Source organism: Saccopteryx bilineata, chromosome 5, assembly GCF_036850765.1.
Source record: "Saccopteryx bilineata isolate mSacBil1 chromosome 5, mSacBil1_pri_phased_curated, whole genome shotgun sequence".
Classification (NCBI taxonomy): domain Eukaryota; kingdom Metazoa; phylum Chordata; class Mammalia; order Chiroptera; family Emballonuridae; genus Saccopteryx; species Saccopteryx bilineata.
The window spans coordinates 141,732,037-141,751,535 of record NC_089494.1 but is presented as its reverse complement, the minus strand read 5'-3'; the positions used below and the strand labels follow the sequence as shown (position 1 = coordinate 141,751,535).

Here is a 19,499-nt window from a genome sequence, read left to right as displayed (position 1 = left end):
TGCTCTTTTCCTTGGAATTGAGAGCCCAGCCTCACCCCCCCCCCATTCCTGTAAGCAGGGGAAATTCAGGTGCTCCCTACCAGGTTTGTTGTGGCTTCTTCTTTGCTCCTTGATTTTTGAAAGCTGTTCTTGTAGTCCAGATTTGGTTTTTCATGCTGATTGTTCACAAATTAGTTTATAATCCAGTACAGTGGTGTGAGCTGGGAGTCTGTGCGTCTGCCTACTCCGCTGCCATCTTCAGGTCCAACCTGGGGCACTAGTCTTGTTCTGTTTCTTCGCAGTGGTGGTGATTGCCTTGTGGCAAATCCATGAACAAATGTATCAAATGTATTTGATACATTTTTATGAATGTGTCCTATGGTACACACTTTTTAAAAGAAAGTTTAAAATTTTTATTTTAAACTATTTTCTAAAAGCAAATTCCTTACATTTGAAATGTTTTTATTTTTGATTTTCCATTATAATACATATTCATGAGCCTAAGAAAATGTTTAAAGTAAGTCAAGGAAGTGGAGAAAATATCACCTCTAATTCTTTCCCAAAGACAAATACTGTTAACATTTTGATACATTTCTTTTCAAATTTTTTCTAGGATTGTTTTTGCTATCTTTATTTTAGATTGTAGATGGCCATATTTATTCAAATCTTTATTTTAATATATTTTCCTTAGCATTATCCCATAAACATTTTAAAGAAATTACAAGCACCCCGCATGATTTCAATGACCACATATTTTACTTAATGATGCATCGTTAAACGACATACCAGCCAACTTAAAAAGCACTTAGGAAAAAAAAAGTAGGCTGTTTCTTCTTATTTCTATTTATAAATAGTGTTTTAGCAGACCTTTGTGTTCAGCTTTTTTTTACATATTTCAAGTTATTTCCTTAGAATTCATCCCTGGAAATGGAGTTTTTAGAGTGAAATAATAACCTTTCCAAAGCTCTTTATACAAAGCATGTCCTTCCTTCAGAGTTAGAGTTCAAGGAACTTAAAAAGTCTGAATAGACTTGACTTAGGTAATTTAGAATAGTTCCTCCCAAAGGATGTTAATGGATTTGGGATGGCCCTTGTCTGTGGGCCTCTCAGAGTGTCCCCATGCCAGAGGAGAGTACAGCCTCAATTCATTTCCCAGCCTCCTTACCTGTGGGCCATGAGCACTGAAAAGGTTTGTATAGTGTGAAAATAAAGAATAGCTCCTCCCAGAATTGGATCGATTGGTCTATTACTCTTCTTAAACTGCTGCTCCAGTCCAGTGATACCCCTCAAATCGAGTTCATGCTCCTTTATCTTCTTCCTGAGATATATAGCTTGGGTGTACTTAGGTTGCTTAAAGGAGCAGAACTATCAGTAAGTCCCTAAATGCTTAGTGCAGCAATTCTAACAAAGTTTCAGAGTTCACATTGGAAAACAAGAATATTAATGTTTATTTTGAAGAAATATATGTGGGCATAAATGATATAGTGCATAAGAACCTATTAAGCAGAGTGTCTGCCATATAACACTTTATCCACAGACATGAGCGCCCTTCCTTCCTCTCCTCCTGGGACTCATGGTTCTCCCCAGTGGTCAAGAAAGAAAGAAAAGGAGGAAAGAAATATTCAGAAAGCAAAGAAATACTGTAAAAACCATGGCTTCCAAGTGTGTTTTAGGAAGCAGCAAGATTTATAAGATGTAATTTAAGAGGCACTTATCTCAAAACTTCCACTTATCTGGACTGCCATCATGCCTGGGAATCTGAGTAATTATTTTTTTTAAGATTTTATTTATTTATTTATTTTAGAGAGAGAAAGAAATGGGGAGTGGTAGGAAGCATGAATGTATAATAGTTGCTTCTCATATATGCCTTGACTGGCAAGTCTAGGATTTTGAACCAGTGACCTCAACATTCTAGGTCAATGCTTTATCTATTGTGCCACCACAGGCCAAGCTGTCTGAGTAATTCCTATAAGCTAAAAACTTTTCACCAGAAGTCTGAATTATTTGCTTCATCACAGATTTGTCTATGGTAGTGTTTTTCCAAATATGGTACTGGACCATGATATTAGGGCAAATAAAGCTCGATTCAGTGACAAAAACTTCTCAAATCTTTGTAGCTTAACAGCATAAAGATGCATTTATGGGCCTGACCTATGGTGGTGCAGTGGATAAAGCATTGACTTGGAATGCTGAGGTAACCAGTTCAAAACCCTGGGCTTCCCTGGTCAAGGCACATATGGGAGTTGATGCTTTCTGCTCCCCTCCTTCTCTCTCTCCTCTCCCCTCACTCCTCTCTCTCTAAAAATGAATAAATAAAATCTTTAAAAAAAGAAATATCTTTAAAAATATATCTTAAAAAAAAGAAAATGCATTTATGATTCATTTCATTGTTCATTGTACATCAGCAGGTTGTAAAATGTGGTCTTCCTATCCAAGGGCACAGGCTTTTCTCACCACTGCCTTTGCCACCATCCAGGGTTTAAGAGTCTTCTGTTGGATCCTCTGCATCCATCTGGCAGATAATAGGAGGAGGAAAAGCCAACATAGAGGACTCAAGTGCTGTTAGGGACCAATGCTAGAAGTGATGTACATCACATTTGCCTACATTCTATTACTCAGAACTCAATTACACAGTTCCATACAGCTGCTCTATCCAAAAGGAAAAGGAAACAGTTTTGGTGATCTCATTGCATACTTGGAGTGCTTGTAAATATAGTATATAAATTCCAGTGCATATATCTGCAACATACTTGTAAATATCTATATTCAGTAGGTCTGGGTATATCATATGATAAGAAGAATAACACACACACACACACACACACACACAAATATTTCTGATGTTGCCTAAACCAACTACATCAGAATCTTTAAGGTCTAAGGATGTCAAATTGTAACAGACATGTTTATGGCCACTAAAGCTGGTGCACTGGCCCAGAGAAGGCTTTAATGGTCCCAGCACAAGGTAATACTTCTTTTCTAAAGGTAACCCTATCATTGACCTTACCTTAGAGAGCAAATTTGGTACCAAGAGAATTTCTGAAAACCTTTCAGAAGCTGCAACAACTGGAATATAAGGATGGTTTCCTCTCAACACTCAGAGCCAAACATCCCATAAAAAGTGTGGGTAATATGGCATTTACCAGGTATTTCTCAGCAGTCTTATTCTTACTCAAGGGATATTGTAGAGCTACACTTAGTGACACAAATAGAAACCAACCTACACCACTCAAATCTATTTGCTTTGGGGACATTGTTAAGGTTACTGTTCAAGACATTATTTTATGGGGACATGTGGATGAAATTGCTCCCAGTTTTCAGTATCATACATAGTTGTTTTTCTATGAGAAATCAGTTTACTTGTATCTTACACTCTGAATCATGACATTTATTGTGTTTCCCTTTGTATTGGCTGCTGAAAAATTTGGAGCCAAAACTTTAGACCTAACAAGTGTACAGAACTTAAACCCAGTCACATTTATTTTTTATGTTTAACCCAAATGTTTTCATTTACTTATTTTTATTTAAATGTACATATTTGCATATGCCACTTGATATCTATTTTGAATGAGCAGGTTGTGGAAATTGTTTTTTGATTGTTATGGTATTATGACAGAAAAATGACCAGAAATAGTGGTCCTTGATATTTCTCTCTCTTTCTTTGGTCCTTGATTTTTTTAAACATATTTTATCCCAAGGGAAATGTCCCCCACCAATGACATGTATGAAGCCTCATCACTCATTTATCCCATGGCAGGGACTTTCCTCAGAGGCCTCAGAAGAGATTCGTTATTTAAAAGCAGATGTACCTTTTCAGAATCACTCTGTTCCAGTCCTAACCCCTTTTCCTGAGATGGAATCACCTTTTTTTCTGGGCCCAGAAATACTACAGAAACTAACTACCATAAAGAAACAGAGTTTTGGGTAAACAGCTCTTGTCTCTGATAAATCTTGCTTTGCCCAAAGTTTCTCAGAATAATATTTAAATCAAATGGTGGAAAGAAGGCTCAAAAGATTATGGGCATCTTTAAGATATGATAATACTATTAGTTAGTAAAATTTGTCCACACTGAATTTAATAAGTAAGTTATAGAAGAGGCTGAGGGAAAGGCACCCAAGTATTCATTTAATTAACTAAAATTTATTGAGCAACTGTTTATGGTTCAGGCACTGTATTACTGGCTTTCACATATTATTTCCATTTTACACACACACACACACACACACACACACACACACACACACACACACACACACACACACGAAATAAACACACACCCTGGTGGGAGGAATTAAGAGGTCGCATTTCTTTTAGTAGCTTTGACAACGGTCATTGATTTGAGGGAGGTTGCCTCCAAAGCATGGCCTTTATCTTCAGCACCAAGGCCAGCGCATCTAGCCTGTCTAGGGTCCAACCCCCTTTCCCCAGCCTTCCTTCTTCAAAAACTTTTCACGCCTATAACTGCAAGAAAGGAATGTTCTTTTTCAGTGAAACGCACCTTTCTAATTCTTAAAAGGCATTTTATAAATTGCCCTTCATGGCTTGATCTCTGGTACTAGTAGAAAAAGTTTTTGACAAAGAGAAATGAAAATGGTCAATCTATTGGAGACCTGCTCTTGAATGAATACAGGCGCGCGCGCACGCAACACACACACACTCTCTCTCTTACACACACACACACACACTCTCTCTCTCTCTCTCTCTCTCTCTCTCACACACACACACACACACACACACACACAGAGCCAGATAGACTGTGTATGTTGGCTGAGTTCTGCTCCTGTCATTCCCAGGACCTCTTTGTACGAGGAAACTGTTAGGAAGAGCATTCCATACCTCCTGTCCCAACAAGGAGAGACTTGTGTGCAAGGACGGCAAGAGAGGCAGGAGAGGTGCTCAAGTACTCAATCAAGACTTGTTTTCTAGCATTTGTCCTTCTAAGAGCTTTATAAGCCCTGGGTTTTTTGTATAGCTCTTGATATTAAGGTTAGCAGAAAACAATAACAATCTACCAAAAATATTGCCGCTCCCAACTAAGGAAATGAGAATCCTGTGAGAAAAACAAAATAGAACATTTGTAATATTTTTATTTCATGAAGAAAATTGAACCCGAGAGGTTAAGCTACTTGCCCAATATAAAAAAGTGAGTCAGTGACAAAGGCGAGCCCCAAACCCAGATTTCTAGCCTTCCTTTCTGTTGGTCTTTTCTCAGCAAGACGCAGTACCTCTATTTGCCAACTGTCTCCAGAACCCACAATTCTCTACCCCTCCCTCCGGCTCAATTATCTGAAAACCAAAAGAGTAGAAAATAGAAAATGAGATGGAGATCGGCAGGGACGTGAGGCAGTGGATTGCTGCTGCTTCCTTGTTTCCTATTTTGGAAGCTGAAATCGACTCCGCTCTTCTTTGGTGACAACCCCTAGCCTAAGGCACGACTTCTGGCCTCTGCAGGGTTCCGCGCAATCTGGGCGCCTCCAGCTGCCCTTTCTCCTCCTAGCGTCGCCAGCCGCAGAGCGCAGCGCCAAACTGGGGCGGAGAGAGGGATGCCGGTGTGGAGGTCGCTGTCGGCGCCGCCCTGGGCGCACTGCTCCAGGCGCTGCTTCCTTTCGCTTACCCAGAGCGTTGCTCGTTCCAGCGCGCAGCGGGCGGCCGAAAGGCCGATGAGCATCCAGGGAGCTTGCTGATGAGCCCCCAGTCCCAGAGCCTGGACTGTGCCCAGCAAGCAGCAATGGTTTCCCCAGCCATCTCCTTCCCGGGTTATAGCATCAGTGCCAGGGAGAAGCGCGGGTCTCTTCCCAACCCCTCCCAAGCCTACCGGGGCCAGCTTCCATCTGATCAGAATGTGTTTCTTCCATCTGATTAGAATGACATTAGCTCTCAAGTCATTCATTATAAGAAGAATTTTAAGCTTAAAAGAAAAAAGGGTCCCACTGTAATTGTGAGTTCTAATAAATGCAAACTCCAGTGCCTTCCACTGCAGTATGTAAGACAGTAAAAAATGTGTCTCGTCCAAACGCACCCCCTCCCCAAGCCCCATTATGAAGTCAATCTCTAACAAAGGGGATGTGTGAATATTCAACACCGAGTCTTTCAGTTGTATTTCCCGGAATCCCTGAGTCGCCCCCTCCCTTTTTTATTTTTTAAATCGGCGAATACCTGTTTAAGTTTAAAAAGCACATGGAAATCGCCCGCGAGCGACCATAAAATTTGATTTGCCAGGCAATCTGCAGAGCGATCGCACATCATTTATAATGTTCATTGAGCATTTTGCCTAATTGTGTCTGTCTCTGAAAAGGCAGCGAACCCCCTCCCGACCGGGAGCAGCACAAGTGGCGACATTCCCATGGAGTGGCCGCGCCACAGCTTGCTGCATTCAGCTCCCGCCGCCCGGCCGCGCGCTTCCCCGCCCAGGCGACGGGGCGCGCCTGACACTAATAGCTCGCGGCTCAGGTACGAGCGGGCGCCGCGTTTGACTCCATTCAATTCACAACCGGCCGCGCTTGCAGGTGTCGCCTTTTGAAACCGCCATTCAGGAGGCCGCTGTTCACTTCTCGCTGCGCCGCGGGTTTTGTAGACGCTCAAGAATGGGGCTGATTATTCCGGTGCCCACATGCCTCCCCCACACGCCCCACCCCCGGCGAACGCGAGGCTACCCTCGGCCAAAAGAGGCGTTTAATTAGTTCTGGGACCGCGGAGAGCCAGCGTGGCCGACAAAGCCCCGCTCCCCAGGTAACCTCGGTTCCCTGAGGCCCCGGGAGGGGGCGCGCGGCGCCGGAGCACCGGCCTCGGGGCGCATTTCCTCCCCGGCGCCGTCCCCCTGCCCTCCTGCCCGCTTTCCAATGTGCTGCCGTCTCGCCGCGGGGCTTGGGGACCTCGGCCAGCAGAGCCCGTGGCACCGGGGCGCGGCCAGCTCCGGGCGCGGCGCCTCCTCCTCTCTTTCCCCATTGCCCGGACAGCGTGGCAAAGGGAAGCGTAGTTGGCAAGAGACGACGGCCGTAGCTGTCTGCTTTGTGGGTGTTCCCTCCCTTGAGGGACATTCTGTCCTTCCTCCATTTTGGGGATACATTGGGACAATGTTTAGGGGAAACACTGAGACACTTCTTTTCTTTACCCGCCTCTTGGTCTTAGAACCCAGGATGCTAAGATCCCGGCCTGAAGCTGGTCTGGGAGGCGGCCACTGGCTGGCTCACCGCCTCCGCGGGGACAATCCCTTCGCGGCAGCGGCGCGGGCAGCCACGCTGACACAGCACACGTCCCTCAGCGGCGGGCACAGGCCCGAGCTTCACGCCCTCGGCCACCTCCGCCACAGATACAGCTCCGCTTCCCAAACCCACGCGCCCCCGAAGGCTCCGCGCGCGGAGCTGGGGCCGCCCCGGGGCTGGGGCGGTCGGCGCTGTCCCGGCGGGTGCCAGCGTCCCGCTTTCCAGGGCCGAGTGGGCGTCGGCGTTGGGCCGGAGCGGGGCTTCCTTCCGCGTTATCATTTAATTTCCGCAAGCGTCTAAGGACGCCGGCACCCATTCGTTCCACTCGCCGCGCTCCGTGGGCTGGCGGGGGCGGCGGGGCGGCGGGGCCGGGTGGTCTCGCTCTCCCCGGCCCCGCCCGCCGGCCCGGCTGGAGCACAAGTGTTGGGATTCCCACGGGCCGGCGTGCTCCGCGGCTGGAGGCCCAGGCACCCGGGGCCGGGAGGCGCGGCAGACACAGAGGGGTTTGTAGACACTGTGACCTCCGCGCTCCCTGTCTGAAAGGGCCTGAAAGGAGCTGTTTATGGTGCATTACCAGTCAAGGGCTCAGGTACCAGCGCCTTGTGCCGGGAAGGCCCCGCGGCCGCCGGTGCTGCAGGTGTCGACTATACAAACGCCACGGGAGCGGGGAGGCCGCTGGGGAGGGCGCGGAGGAGGGGCGCCCCACCGCGGCTGCCGCTCGTGCAGTTTCGCTCTTTCGCTTCTGTTGCGACAGCAGCCATCCTGGGGTGCAGACCCAGGTCCTGGACGGGGGGGGGGGGGGGGGGGGGGGGGGCAGGCAGGCAGAGAAAGCAGCGGGGTGGAGGGCTGAGGATTACGGTATATTATTTATGGGCTTCATTGGATTGAGAATGAAGTCCGGAGAGGCTTTGGGCCTCTGCGCAGCCCGACCCAATTTCAAGGGTGAGGACAGAGGGAGGTCAGAGGAGGCTAGAACTTCCTAGCAGAGGCGAGTGCCTTGCGGAAGTAAGAGCATTTTGCCCACGTGTTGTACTGCTTGGGACCCCACGGGCTTGCCTGGATTTAACTTGAGCTCCCCCCCCCCAGGTGCACCCTTGCCTTGTCTATCTTTCTGTGCAAGGGTGTGCCTGAGCTTGGGTGCATGTTTAACAAACGTTCTTGGTTAAAGCAGTGGCCCTCTCCTCGCGCTCACTCTCCCAAGTCACTCCCTGCTCAGAAGAAACCAAGGAAGTTGCCAGGCCCTCAGGAGGTCACTTCCAAGCAGCCTGTGCCCCTAAAGGGAAGCCCCTCCTGTTGGCTTCTTATTATTATTACTTTTTTTTTTACCCTCCCATTGCCTTCTATAAAGCAAAACCTCAATATCCTTTTTTTTTTTTCCTTTGGAGGGAAATTATTACTAGAATTTAGTTCCTAGGTCAGCTCTCAAAAGCCATCACTGGGCCAAAATACTGAAAAAAAAAAAAAAGAGCACACAAAACACTGCCATGACATTAAAACCAAAACAAACATACATGCACACAACACACAAAAAAAACAGTGGTGTTTAATGATTTTCAGGGCCAACCTAAAAAAGGGAAAGAGGCAGAAAGAAATTTTAGATGTATCTAAAGGAAACACCTAAGTACTCCCAAAAGTTTTAGAGGCTACCTAACTTGTTTCCTTATCTAATATTACCTGGATGGCCCTGGCTGGTTGGTTCAGTGGTAGAGCGTCGGTCTGGCGTGCAGGAGTCCCAGGTTTGATTCCTGGTCAGGGCACACAGGAGAAGCGCCCATCTGCTTCTCCAACCCTCCCCCTCTCCTTCCTCTCTGTCTCTCTCTTCCCCTCTCACAGCCAGGGCTCCATTGGAGCAAAGTTGGCCCGGGCGCTGAGGATGGCTCCATGGCCTCTGCCTCCGGCGCCAGAATGGCTCTGGTCACAACAGAGCGACCCCAGATGGGCAGAGCATCGCCCCCTGGTGGGCATGCCGGGTGGATCCCAGTCGGGTGCATGCGGGAGTCTGTCTGACTGCCTCCCCATTTCCAACTTCAGAAAAATACCAATAAATAAATAAATAAATAAAATTACCTGAAAACTTCCTTTTCCTTTTTGTATCGCCATCATTACTTATGTGTCATCTATTATTAAAATTAGGTTTTGACTGAGTAAAACAGTGATTTTCTTAAAACAACAGGGAGGTTGGGGAAACAATGTTGAATAGGATAAAGATGATGGGTGTGTGTCTGAAAAGAATAGTTTGAAAGGAGAATAAAGGGAGAGAATAGATTTCTTACAAGGTAAAAGAAAGCCATTCCCATCTTAAAAAAAAAGACAAAAATTACTTCTGCTCTATCACCATATTCACAACTGAGGAAGTTACCCAAAATATGTGTCTCTATTTTCTCACTTTTATTTAGTTTTCAGCACACTGCATTCTGGCCCACACTTTCACAATGAAACAGTCTTTAGTCATTTTCAACAACCTCCATATCCCCAAATTTAAGGACTATTTCCAGGCCTTATCTTGCCTAAAATTGCAGGAAATAGACCCACCATTCATCCTGACACCAAGAGCAGAATCCTTGTTATCACCTGTTTCTCTCTCTGCTCCAAGCTCCACATTTAATAAGTCACCAAGTTCTAGCAATTCTCTCTCCAAAATCTCTCTCCAAGCTGCCTACCACCTAGTTCAGGCTTCAATGATCTCTCAGAGGTTCCAGTGCTGCAGTCTTCTGACTGGTCTCCCTGTAATTTTGCTTTGCTCCAATCCATTCTCTGTACTGCTGCCTCAGTGTCCTTTCTCAATGGTGAACTTGATCATGCTACCCCCTGCTTAAATCTTTTCAGTGGCTCTCCACTCCATGATTATTTATAAATTGTAAGCATGTGCTACAATTACATACATTATAAAAAAGTGTATAAGACATACAAATTTTAAAAGAATGAGATAAAATGTGAAGGATAGTTCTTATATTTTCTTCTCATACCCCAAAGTATCTTCTTATCTGTTCTGGAAGTGACTGATCTATATTATGCCCAACTCCTTAACACAACTTAGAAGGTCCTTTTTTTTAAATGTAGACCTTTGGTACATTTCCATTTTAATCATTTCTCTTTACTTCATCCTTCATAAATATCTTTTATTTCTTGAAATGCCATGATAATCATTGTTTGTCTGTTTCATGTTCATTTTATCCTCCACTCCCCGTTATCACTTGTCTATAAGCTCTGTGTGGCTTGTCCCAGCAACCACACATGGGTGCTTACCTATGGTAGAAGCTTTTTAAGTTCATTCTTGTTTTCAGTATAATTTACATACAGCATCTTATTAGTTTTAGGTATATGCCATAGTGATTCAATATTTACATACATTACAAAATAATCCCCACAATAAGTCTAATTACCACCTATCATCATACAAAGTTATTACAATATTATTGGCTACATTTCCTATGCTGTATCTTATGTCCCCATAACATTATTTTATAACTGTAAGTTTATACCTCTTAATCCCTTTTACCTATTTCAACCCCCCAACCCCTCTCTGGTAACCTATAGTTTGTTTCCTGTATGTATGAGTCTGTTTCTGTTTTGTTTTGTTTTTTAGATTTCACATGTAAGTGAAATCGTATATTTGTCTTTCTGTGTCTGACTTATTTCACTTAATATAATATCCTCTAGGTCTATCTACCTTGTTGCAAATGGTAAAATTTTCCTTTTTTTATGGCTGAGTAATATTCCATTGTATATATGTACCTCTTCTTCTTTATCCAGTCATCTCTCAATGGTCATTCTTGGTTATTATAAATAATGCTGCAGTTAACATAAGGGTGCATATATGTCTTTAAATTAATGTTTTGCTTTCTTCAGATAAATCCCAGAAGTGGGATTTTTGGATTGTAAGGTAGTTCTATTTTTAAGTGTTTAAGAAACCTCCATATTTTCCGTAGTGGCCACACCATTTTACATTCCCATTAACAGTGTATGAGAGTTCCCTTTTCTCCACGTCCTCACTAATACTTGTTATTTTTTGTCCTTTTGATAATAGCCAGACTTGAGTGTAAGGCCTGAAACCACAAAACTCCTAGAAGAAAACAGGTAGTAAGTTCTTTGACATCAGTCTTAGCAATATTTTGGGGGACCAGTCTGCTCAGGCAAGAACAATAAAATAAAATATAAATTAATGGGATTGTATCAAACTAAAAAGCTTTTGCACAGCAAAGAAAACCAACAACAAAATGAAAAGGCAACCTACTTAAATGGGAGAAGATATTTTCAAGTCACAATAAGGGCTTAATATCCAAAATATATTAAAAACTTCCAGAACTTAATATCAAAAAACAAACAACCCAATCAAAAAATGGGCAGAAGACTTGAATAGACATTTTCTAAAGAAGATATACAATTGGCCAGCAGGCATGTGAAGCAATGTTCAACATCAGTAATTGTTAGGGAAATGCAAATCCAACCACGGGTTAATTCTTATTTGTAAAGCACCCACAAAGCATAATCTCATTCTTTTGCTTTGCTCAAACTTACCTAGCCACTTAAGTGTCCCTGAAGTACTGGGGACTTCTAAGGCCCACGACAGCATAAATCCTTCACATCATTTTAATCAGAATAAAGAATTGTCATAAAACAGATACTGTGTCTGCAGCTTTGGTTCCATCTAAGATATCCCTTAACACTCTCTTGAGTCTCTGCACATATTCCTGGCTCCATCTTGAATTTTTACAGTGGGTCTGTAACTCAGGTCTGGTAGGTTTCATGCTTCAAAGAGAAGGATACAAAGATCAGGAGCATGTGAGAAAACAAGATGTTCTAATATCAGGTGTATGTGAGTTACCTGCTATTGAGTCAGCTCCAATTCTTGAAGACCTTATGAATGAGTGATGTCCACAATTTCCTGTCCTCAACAGCCCTACTCAACTCCTGTAAACTCATGCCTGTGGCTCCTTTTATGGAGTCAGTCCCTCTCATGTTTGAACTTTATCTTGTCCTGTTGCCTTTTATGTTCCCCAGCATTATTGTGTTTTCCAAAGAACCCTGCCTTCTAGGAGAGTTTCAGTTTGCTCATTTTTGCTCAAGTGATGTTTCAGGCTTAATTTGCTCTAGGACCCACTTGTTTGTCTTTCTGGTGGTTCAGGTTATCTGTAGAGCTCTCCTCCAACACCATATTTTAAATGAAGCATCTTTTTTCTTATCAGCCTTCTTCACTGTCCAGCTTTTGTATCCAATACAAAATAATTGAAAATACAAGGGTGTGAATTAGCTTTGGTCTCTAACGGCACATCTTTGTTCTTGGTGATCCTAACTCCTTCCATTGCTGCTCTTCCGAGTCTCAGCCTTCTCTTGATTTCTTGGCTTCTGTCTTCATTTGAATTGATGACTGAACAGGTAAGCAAAATCTTTAACAATTTTAGTGTCTTCATTGTCTATGTTAACATTGTATATGTGTGTCTCTTGATGTTCAGATGCTATCCTGCTTTGACACTTTCTTCTTTTAATTTCATCAGAAGTTGTTTCGAAGTATTGCTACTTTCTGCCAGTTAAACAGTGTCAGCTGCATAGTTTAAGTTATTGGCATGTCTTTCACCATGAGGTAAATACAGGAACGTTGGCTTCCAAGGCTGACAAAGGCTAAATAAAGGTGAGATTCAAGGGGCATAAGGAAATCTCCAACTGCTTTCAAAAGACTGCAGTGAGGCCACAGATGCCACATTTTAAAATTTCATTCCTGTGGTTCATGGCAGCACCAATCAAGGGCACTAATACAATGTCAGAGAGAGAATGATTTGGTTGCTATGTATTGCTCACACCTTAGGGGAGCAGATGTTTTCCTTTATGGCCTCGAGCTGAGACCAATGGCCCTGAAGTAATCGGCTTTTAAAGAAGGCTAAAAGGATAATTTGGAGCACTGGGCATTCTTTGAGGACACAGGTCTTGGTGGGGCATCTATGTGGTCATCATAAGGCCACTGCATGGCTGGGATGGGGGTGAGGAGTAGAGGCAGATGCTTGGATTTGAATTCAGATTTATATAACTCAAACACCCATTCTCCATTCTTTTATTTCAAAATTCCCTTCTTTCTCACTTTCAAACCCTTCCTCTTGGTTTTTTTCCTCTCTCGTTTTATTTCTTTTCCCCTTGCTTCCCTGTCATGTTTCCTCTCTGCCTTCTCCTCTACCTGAAACCGTATAAATACGTGTATGTTAGTAATCATCTGAAACAGTGCTTCTCAAACTTGACTTTAAAATGTGTATGTATTTATAGATATATACATATTTATAAACACAGATAGGCATGTGTGCACTTACAAATTAAATTTTTACCTTTTTCATAGAAAACCGAAACACCAACCATTCAAAGCTTTTAGAGAGCTCTGTGTCTCCATTTAAATGATTACTATAAAATGACTTAAATATTTATAACTATAAAGTTGGTATACATTTGTGTGTGTGTGTTGTTCTTCAATAAAAATGGAACCAAAAAACTTTTTTTTAAATCTATAAATAAAAGAAATTCAAACTAACCTTAATTTAATGTGAGAGATGATGTGGCTGCTGTGATGACACTGACCACGCCCAGAGCTGACGTGGTCCCTCGCTGCAGCCCATTGCGTGGCTGGCACAGGAGCATGCCGTTCTCTCCCCAGCTTCATTACACTATCATGATAGCCTGGATTCTCTAGCTTGTTATGTGATTATTTGATCTTTTCTTGGTCCATGCACAATATCTGTGTATTTTCTTTAGTGTGAAGCAATTAAAGCAGCCTGTCTAGCACCATGCAGTCCTAAACGCAGACTCAGGCTCCAGGCTCAAGGACAGGGCCAGTTTATAAAGTGGTCACCCAGATATCCCAGAACAGGCTCCTACTCTGTTGTCATAGTTTTTTTTTTCTTTAAGATTATCATCTAAACAAGGTCACAAAATTGGAGGGGGTGTCAAAATTAATTCATGGAGGCTTATTTTAAGAAATATAAATCCGGCCCTGGCCGGTTGGCTCAGCAGTAGAGCGTCGGCCTGGCGTGCGGGGGACCCGGGTTCGATTCCCGGCCAGGGCACATAGGAGAAGCGCCCATTTGCTTCTCCACCCCCCCCTCCTCCTTCCTCTCTGTCTCTCTCTTCACTTCCTGCAGCTGAGGCTCCATTGGAACAAAGATGGCCCGGGCGCTGGGGATGGCTCCTTGGCCTCTGCCCCAGGTGCTAGAGTGGCTCTGGTCGCAGCAGAGTGACACCCCGGAGGGGCAGAGCATCGCCCCCTGGTGGGCAGAGCATTGCCCCTGGTGGGCGTGCCGGTGGATCCCCGTCGGGTGCATGCGGGAGTCTGTCTGATTGTCTCTCCCGTTTCCAGCTCCATAAAACTACAAAAAAAATAAAATTAAATTAAAAAAAAAAAAAAAAGAAATATAAATCCAGAAAATCAGAGGCCTGTGGACATGAGTGGTCCTAGATAGGTTCTCAGCAGGAAAACCACATTCCTGGGTATGGGAACTCCCTCTGTTATGAAGAGAAAAAGCCCATAAATCCAACCCATTGATTTCAGAAGCATGAGCAGATTGTATCATATAAAGCAGTGTTTTTCAACCAGTGTGCCATGGGGAAATTAAACATGGGTCCCCAAACTACGGCCCGCGTGCCAGATATGGCCCGCGGAGGCTATTTATCCGGCCCATCGCCAGCCACCTCCATCCGAACATAAACATTCCCCTCACAATCCCTCCAGCTATCAGCTATCAGCGACAGGAAGAGTGGAGGCACAGGGAACGCTCACTGACCAATCACCTTCTAGGATTCATCCCGACCACTAGCAATGAACCAATAGTAGGCCACCTCTCATCCACACCCAGGAAGGTCCCGCTCGGGCTGCTGTGCATTTGTCATTGTGTGGCCCCGGTGAGTAGTTGAAGCTGCTCCTCCTCCCGATGGTCCCGATTTCTAATCCTGGTCAGGACTGGAGGTAAATGTTGCCACCACTAGATGAAGCCTCAGCCTCAGCTGGTTATGTCTATCCTGATGGTGTATATAGATATTTGACCTTTTTCTTTTTAAAAGAGGCCCCCGCAGAGGGTGATATAAAATGCATCACAATGTTATCTAACTTTAAAGCTAAAGTTTGCTGATCTTCCTTTGGACAGTTTTTGGTTATCTGTTGCTAAGGAGTTCCCCATTCTGGCCAACAAAGCTATTTTGACATTGCTCCCGTTTTCAATCACATATCTACGTGAGCTGAGCTTCTCAAGCTTGACTGCAATAAAAACTAAAAATAGAGAGAGACTGAGAACTGTTGAGGAAGAGCTTCGTGTGTGTCTTTCTACCATTCCTGCCAGGATATCCCTTTTGTGTTCATCAAAACAGGCCCAGGTTTCACACTAAGTGAATATAAATACATTTAGAAACTATATTTTTAACTATATGTATAATATGTACTGTGTTAGAGTGTCATTTTGGTAGGTGGTGTGCCCCAGGATTTTGTAAATGTAAAAAATGTGCCACAGCTCAAAAAAGGTTGAAAGTCACTGATATAAAGGACCCAGGTTACTTTTCCTTCCAGGCGAGGGAAGATCTCTGGCTTCTCTGCAAGGCTGGCGAGAACATTAGAGTAATGGCACAGGAAACTCGGGTAACTCGCCCAAACAGCTGGTCAGGGGCAGAGCCACTGGCTCCATGCCATCAGGCTCCAGGGCTCCCACTCAGGAGCTCGGTGCTACCCCGCCTCTCCGGCTGCATGCCTGGAGACTGCTGCAGAAAGTGGGGTGTTACTACCCATGTGACAAACACCTCTAAAGTGGGTTCTTCTGGTGCATAACCCGAGGCACAGTGTGGCACAAGCAGGTGCGTATTTATTGGACTTCACAAGCATGAAACCTGTATTCCTAGGCAGCTTTCCCAAATCACTGATGTTCCTTGACTAATACAAGGCCCGTTCCTGCTTGAACCAGGCACGATCTGGCATCAGCTTCCACCAGCACAGGGTAACCCAGCTGAAGAAGAGGTTTTACTCTAGACAGAATTTTCAAGGAACAGCCATAAAAATGTCACAACACTCCAACATCTTTGGGACCACTGATACGCGTGAAAGCTATTATCATTGATATGAGGTAGGAAAAATTCAGAGGAAATCAAAATCATGGCCGACCAAGCAAAAAGTACAATCAGATCACAGGAAAATACACAGGCATTCTACAAGATGCTGAAAGTGTGACCTGAGCTGTGAGTTCCCAGGACAGGATGGTGCTCAAGTGAAAATAAAATTATCCAATGATAAAGTCATCATTGATCAACCTCATATCACCATTAAAGCTTGTCAGTAAAGATATGGGAAAATTGTATTGAGATTTGGTAAAAAAAAAAAAAAAAAAAAATACAAGATACAAAACTAAGGGTACATGAAAGAAAAATAGAACAAAATGTTAAAAATGGCCACCTGTAGGCTGTGGGACTATGGACCATGCAGACAATGTGGTAGTTTCAGTGTCCGTTTAGTAATTTTCAATTTTCTCTATGTGGTTGAGTCCACCTGAACTTTGACGCTGACTTCATGCAGGGACCAGCATTCCGCCCAGTGCTGCCCACTGTGGCCGCACTGCACTGGACTGAAGACAATTGCCGGGCTCACTCGAAACCCAACGCGGTGCCAGCCCTCGCGGGCCTATCAGCCAGAGGGTCCTGCTCACTCTTGGGAGATGGCAGAGGCTAATAACCAAGCTCTCTGGAGGGCTCCTCCAGGGATTTATGAAGAGATCATAAACATCAAAATTCTTCTTTAAAAATAAGCTCACTGCCTGACCTGTGGTGGCGCAGTGGATAAAGCGTCAACCTGGAAACATTGAGGTTGCCGGTTCAAAACCCTGGGCTTGCCTGGTCAAGGCACATATGGGAGTTGATGCTTCCTGCTCCTCCCCCTTCTCTCTCTCTCTCTCTCTCTCTCTCTCTCTCTCTCTCCTTTCTATAATGAATAAATAAAATCTTAAAAATAAATTTAAAAAAATAAGTTCACTAATTTAAAAACTGTTCTGCATATAGGTTGACATACAGTAGTCCCCCTTTATTCATGGTTACCCGCTGTCAATCATGGCATGAAAATATTACATGGAAAATTCCAGAAATAAAGAACTCATAAGTTTTACATTGTGCTCTGTTCTGAGTAGCTTGATGAAATTTATGCCATTTATCTCTGTCCTGTGCAGGTCATGAATCATTCCTTTGTCCAGCTCTTCACCTGATATCTGCTCCCCACATGTTATTCATTTAGAAGCCTTCTTTTTTTTTTAAAGAAATACTGCTTTTTTTTTGGAAACAGAGAGAGAAAGAGAGACAGAGAGAAGAAGGGAGATGAGAAGCATCAACTCATAGTTGCGTCACTGTAGTTCATTGATTGCTTCTCATACGTGCCTTGACTGTGGGGCTCAAGACAAGCCAGAGACCCCTTGCTCAAGCCAGCAACCCTGGTCTTCAAGCCAGTGACCTTGGGCTTCAAGCCAGCCAGAGACCTTGGGATCACTTTGATCCTGCACTCAAGTCGGCTACCCCACCCTCAAGCTGGTGAGCGCACAATCAAGCCGGCAACCTCGGGGTTTCAAACTGTGACCTCAGTTTTCCGGGTCCATTCTCTACCCGCTGTGCCACCATCTGGTCCTGCAGTAGCCCTCTTAGTTATGAGATAGACTGTAGAGGTATTGCAGTGCTTGTGTTCAGGTCACCCTTATTTTACTTAATGATGGCCCAAAAGCATGAAAGTACTGATGCTGGCGATTAAGACATGCCAAAGAGAAACCGTAAAGTGCTTCCTTTAAGTGAAAAGATGAGTATAGTACAAGAAGATATTTTCAAAGAGGGAAAGCACATTCACATAACTCTTATTATAGTATATTTTATAATTGTTCTATATTATAGTAGTAATTGGTCATCTATGCTTAATTTATCAAGTAAACTTTATCACAGGTAGGTAGTATAGGAAAAACAGTGTGTGTATAGGATTTGGTGTTGTCCCTGTTTCAGGCATCTACCAAGTGTCTTTCTTAGAAGTGTATTTCCTGTGGATAAGGGGGAAACACTTTATTTCAAAAATTAAAAGATTCAAAACAATATATAATGGCCCTGGCCGGTTGGCTCAGCGGTAGAGCATCGGCCTGGTGTGCGGGGCACCCGGGTTCGATTCCGGCCAGGGCACGTGGGGGAGGTGCCCATTAGCTTCTCCACCCCCACCCCCTCCTTCCTCTCTGTCTCTCTCTTCCCCTCCCGCAGCCAAGGCTTCATTGGAGCAAGGATGGCCCGGGCGCTGGGGATGGCTCCTTGGCCTCTGCCCCAGGCGCTAGAGTGGCTCTGGTCACGGCAGAGCGACGCCCCGGAGGGGCAGAGCATCGCCCCCTGGTGGGCAGAACATCGCCCCTGGTGGGCGTGCTGGGTGGATCCCGGTCCGGCGCATGCGGGAGTCTGTCTGACTGTCTCTCCCCGTTTCCAGCTTCAGAAAAATACAAAAAAAAAAAAGAAAGAAAGAAAAAAAACCACAATATATAATGAAAAGTCCTATCCATTAGCTAATGAATGCCTTTCTCAATGCAACTAATGTCATCAGTTTCTTGTGTATTCATTTAGAAATATTTCAGGTGCTGGTTGGTTTTCTCAGTGGGTAGAGCGTCGGCTGGCGTATGAATGTCCTGGGTTTGATCCCTGGTAAGAGCACACATGAGAAGTAACCACCTGCTTCTCTTCCCCTCCTTTTACCCCTTCTCCCTCTCTTCCCCTCTTGCAGTCAGTGACTCAATTGATTTGAGCATTGGCCTCAAGTGCTGAGGATAGCTCAGCTGATTCAAACATCCACCCCAAATAGGGTTTGCCGGGTGCGATCCCAGTCAGAGCACATGCGGGAGTCTGTCTCACTATCTCCCCTCCTCTCACTAAACTAAAAGAGAGAGAGAGAGAGAGAGAGAGAGAGAGAAATATTTGATGCTTCCACAAACAAATGCACTCACATATACTCATTGTTCTCTTTTTTTAAATGCAAGTGAAAGCATGCTAGCTACTGTTTCTTCTCTCCCTTAGTGATGTATCTTGAACATCATTTCACAACACCGCATCAAAAGCATTCTCCTTTATTTTATGATTGCTGAATATTCCATTATATGGATGTACCATAATGCACAGAAGGCCTTATTGGTGGATAGGAAGCCAGAAAACATGGAAAGCTTTGTAAAGAAACAGAAAAAGCCCAAAGTTCCTGTTTGTATTAAATGTACTTATTTATTTATTAATTATCATTTCACTGCTCAGTATGGAGGCCAAGATGCAGAAGTCTTGTAATAATGACTTGTGGTGTTTACATTTCTAAAGGTCAA

General features: G+C 44.1%; 1 non-coding gene across 1 annotated transcript; it reads left to right on the top strand.

Annotated features, from left to right (window-relative positions):
- The first annotated feature begins 1,044 nt into the window (after positions 1-1,044).
- Positions 1,045-1,180, top strand: LOC136307239 (small nucleolar RNA SNORA42/SNORA80 family). Its single transcript, XR_010725900.1, has one exon. It is a non-coding gene; the product is annotated as a small nucleolar RNA SNORA42/SNORA80 family (small nucleolar RNA).
- The last annotated feature ends 18,319 nt before the right edge of the window (positions 1,181-19,499 follow it).